This window comes from Ailuropoda melanoleuca, chromosome 12 (genome assembly GCF_002007445.2).
Source record: "Ailuropoda melanoleuca isolate Jingjing chromosome 12, ASM200744v2, whole genome shotgun sequence".
Lineage (NCBI taxonomy): Eukaryota > Metazoa > Chordata > Mammalia > Carnivora > Ursidae > Ailuropoda > Ailuropoda melanoleuca.
Genome location: NC_048229.1, coordinates 78345906 through 78350307, shown reverse-complemented (window position 1 = coordinate 78350307; position 4402 = coordinate 78345906). Strand labels below are relative to the sequence as shown.

The 4402-nt window shown below is 63.1% G+C and overlaps 1 protein-coding gene across 5 annotated transcripts in view; it reads right to left on the bottom strand.

Annotated features, from left to right (window-relative positions):
- GSE1 (Gse1 coiled-coil protein) overlaps window positions 1–4402 on the bottom strand; it is a 422793-nt gene that overhangs the window by 54581 nt on the left and 363810 nt on the right. The window lies entirely within an intron of this gene.

The window sequence follows — 4402 nt, the reverse complement described above, 5'->3', positions numbered from 1 at the left end:
ACCCACCCACCCTACCTCACCCAGGCACTTGACAGACTGGAATGACTCAGGGAGCGTCCTGAAATTCCTGGGCACCCACAGGCGGCAAGGCGAAGGACTGCGGGCCCCAGCCTTCCTCCCCCCACCCCCGCTCCGCCCCGCCCCCACCGGCGGCGGGCGCCGACAACCAGCCTGGAGCCCACCCCCCGCGCCGCCTGCGTCTCCAGGAAGCGCCGGGTTAATGGGGCACGCCTCGCCCGACGCCCCTGGCCTCGAAGCATTCCGGCGCCCCGGGGTCTGACCCCGAGCGCGTCCCAAGCTCCCGGCAGTGTTGCGAAGCCCCAGGGTCTCTCCCTGTACATTCTCTTTTGAAAACTCTCCAACCTACAGCTTTCATACTTTTAAGCCTGGAGGGCAAATCAGTACCCCCACCCCCAGGCGGCCGCCCCAGCGCCGCGCTGCGGGTTTCAACTTTCGGACCCAGGTGCCAGCCCGCGCTTCTGCCAGCCCCAAACCTGCCCCGGGACATGCCCGCGCCGCGCTTGGCATGCGCGCACGCTGCCGTCCCCGCGAGCCCAGCCTCCCCCGCCTTCCTCCCTCCTTCTCCCTCCCTCCCCGCGCCAGCCCGGATTGCGATGGGAGGGAGCGCTGGGCGCCTGCCACCCCCCATCCATCTGTTCCAGATGACGCTGGCGGGCCCGGAGCTCTCGGGCCCGCGCCAGCGGGGAGCCGAACCCGCCTATGTGCCCGCTGTGGGGCTTGGGGCAGGGCCCCGAGGGCGCCCCCAAGCCACGCACTCCCCTGGTCCACCTTCGACCTGGCGCAAGCTGGGGCACACAAAGTGGGGGAGCACGCGGGTCGCCACCACCGCCTTGCACAAGGCTCCTGGCCGACCACAAACGAAAAGGGAAACGGACCCGCGAGGCCCGGCCAGGGGCCGTTACTGGCTCCTACCTGCGGGCGCCGGTCGGCCCGGACACGGCGCGGGAGGGGCGCTTCCCCTTCCCCACCCGCCTCCTCTGGGACGCGCCTCCCTCCTGCGGGCCTCAGCCCTCGCGCGACACTGCACGCACCGTCTCCGCAGCGCGGCCTCTGGTAATTTATACCCAGCAATGGCCGGCCGATTCACCGCAGCCCAGACGGCCAGGACGCGGGGGAGGGGATGCCTCCATCCCCTCCAGGACACCCTGGCGGGGGCAGGGAGGGAGGAGTCAGGAGGCAACTCAGCAACAGGCCTAGGGCCTTAAAAACAAAATTAAAAACCTCTGGGGCGGTTCCAGCCCTTTCCCACCTGAATTTCAGGCTGCCGGGGAGGCGGGGAGGGGAGGGGAATAACATGCAAATGACCAACTCGCCCCTGGCCGGGAGTCGCCTCCCAGCGTGGACTTCCAGGTCCTCCAAGGCCAGCCTCCAAATACCTCCTACCGGGCCTGACACCAAGCTCCCACTTATTTCCCTTCAACCCTGGGAGGCCCTGGTGAGGGAGGGGGGGTCAAGTTCTTCCACCTGTTTGAAGAGGACCACAACAGCTAAAGAAGAATTGCACCACTGTGCAAATTTGGCTAATTTTTAGAGTTGGCAGTTGCATCCCTGGTAGACATCGGGTTCTACTGGATTACGAGACGGGTAGTCTGATCCCGTTTCACAGATGAGGAAGTTGAGGCCGAGAGTCGCTCAAGGTCACGTGGGCACTGCTGCAATGGAGCCGTGCCTCGAGCGGCTCACACCTGGAGTCTCCCTGCCCGGCACTGCCGCGGAGGCCGGCTGGGGGTGCTGCACGAAACCGCAGCGACCACCGGGGGGCAGCAGCGAGCCGGCGGAGTGTGCTTTGGTTTGGTTTTGCTGGCGGCCGCCAGGCGGGCTGGCACGGGGGAGATGGATGACACTCACTGTCAGTGAGCCCAGCTCGAGGAAATTAGTAATCCGGGAGCACGGCCTCCGAGTTTAAGGGTGGGAATTGCTCTCCTGCAGCCTGCGCTCCTCGCTAACGAGGTTTGTAGCTTGACTCCTAATTTCCCGCCACTCGGGGCTCTCAGGCTGGCGGTCCTCCATTTCCCTCCAGGCGCGGTTCTTTCTCTTCCCTCCTCAGCAGCTCCCACCGCGCAGCCTTCCTGGGCAAAGTTCTGCCTCCCTGGACCTCCTCTCCCTCATTCCCATTTGCCCGGAAACAGAAGGCAGAGACAAAAGGTTCAGGGTAAAAGGGCAAGGTGCCAGAGACAGCCCTACAGGGGCAATACAAGGACACCTCCAGGGGCTGGGACACCTGCCCCGACACTGTGTGCCAGGGGCAAAAGGATGCAGATGCGTGCTTGCCTGCTCCTCACACCCCTGCCAGTCCGGCAGCCCTCCCCCGGCTCTGAAAACCTACTCAGACAGATCCCTGCAAATCCAGCCCTGCTTCCATGAGCCTCGAACCGCGAAACCGGCACAGCCAAAAAGACAAAAAAGCAGGCAGTCAAGGATAAGCCCCAGGGGCCCCTTAAATCGCCCCCAAGGCTAGCAACTGAGAAGGCAGCCCATGATAGAGAGGCCAGGAAAGGATCGTCTGGAAAGGGGTGCCTCTGACCACGAAGGGGGGCATTCAGTCAACAAACACACAGAGCCCCCGCTCTGATGCCACTAGCCTTCCCAGACAGGCAGCCAGAAGTGCCAGGCCCACCGCTGTCAGCATGCTGCTCTGAGACCAGGCAACAGACACCAGTGGCAAGCTGTGGACAAAGGGGTTGCAGGACAGCAAGGCACCGGGAAGCCATGGGAGCGTGTGCCCAGCTGGGCCAGGTGAGGTTGCCAGAAATGTAGGCACCAAGTCCCAGCACAGGGGCCAGCGTGTCATCTCTGATGGCGCCTTGACACCACGGAGGGAATCCGGAGTCCTTGTGGGGTTAGTGGGAGGCACGAGGAGTTTAACAGCGCCCTCGGCCCTGATCAGGTGTTCCCAGCACACGAGGACACCACCACCGTCACAGGGCCACAGGCGCCTCATTCAGCACCTGTGTCAGCACGTTAAGCGTCAGGGCGTTGTGGGTGGGAAGGGAGTTTGGCTTTTGCCGTTTACCAAACACCCAACTTGTGCCAAGACAGCTCACCCTAGGTCTTGCAAGGTGGGCTGCGTGAACTCCATTACAAAGCCTGGCTAGGAGACCAGAGGAGGTTAACTTGCCTAGGGTACAACAAATTCCACCCAAGCTTGATCCAGAGCCCAGCTGTCTTCCTATACCTGGCCTGTGTCTGTGATTACCTGCTGCAGATACACCTGGGAGGTTGGAGGTACCCATCACCCAGAGCCTGACACCTGGGCATTTGTGCAGCCCCTCAGCATGAGTGGTCCATCCTCTCCAAGGCGACCAGACCAGGGGAGTCACATGAACACCAAGGGCTGCTGGGCAGAGGGTCTCCCCAGGTGCCCCCTCCACCTACAGCCTGCCCTGTGGCCAGATCCCCACCACTTATACACCAAAGTCCTCTGTCTCCTCCCAGTCTGCACTGTCCAGGAACCTCTCCCTTCTTCAAAGCTGGGCTCAAATCTTATCTCTTCCAAGGCTCTTCCCATCCCCGCCTCTGGAATTTATCCCTCCAGGCACTGGGTCCCACACTGCAGGTCTTAGACAGACAAAGGTGTGTGTGTGTGTGGGGGGGGGTGTCTGTGAGAAATACAGATCCCCAGGCCACCCTCCAGAGCCCCCGTCTGGGCCAGGAGGGAGCATCCTTAACAGGCTGGGAGAGGGGTGTCCCGCCTCCAGGTGGTGGCTGGAGCCCCACGCTCCCATGCCCTCCCCTCTCCCACAAGGTAGGCTGGAGGGCAGAGGGACTCCATGTAGTTGTGACTTGGCCCCAGCACCCCGGCACACTCCTGCGCTGACTTCACGGAGATCTGCTGAATGGGTAAACGGAGGCAAAGAGCTGCCGCAGAGGGTGGTGGGGGAAGGAAGCTCGCCTGCCCGCCCTCCCCAGCCCCGTGGACCCTGCTGAGGGCAGAGCCAGCTGCCCCCCCACATCCGAGGGTGCTGGGGGGACCAGCCGGCTCCCGGGGGGCCAAGGTCACCTGCGGGGGAGCAGCAAGGGTTAAGGCCCGGTCGGTTCCCTTGGCCGAGGTGACAGGAGTTTGCCTCTTAACCCCGGGCTGCCCCAGCACTTCCTGCCCTTCCGCCAGCCTCCAAGCTGCACTCGGCACACAGCTGCACTCCCTTACAATCAGTTAACAGCTGTTTTGCATAGATTTTCAATTCTAATTGCCTCGCTTTGTGAGCGCCGCCGAGCCCCGGTGAATGGGGAAGCCGCCGCGCGGCTAGGAAGCAGGCGGGGAGGGGACACTCGACAGGGACTAAAAGGAAGCCAGTGTGCGCAGGGCGGGCTGCCTTTATTTCTTTTAAATAAGAAAAGAACACCCCTGCCACTAACTGCCCCCGCCCCAGCCTGCCTCTCC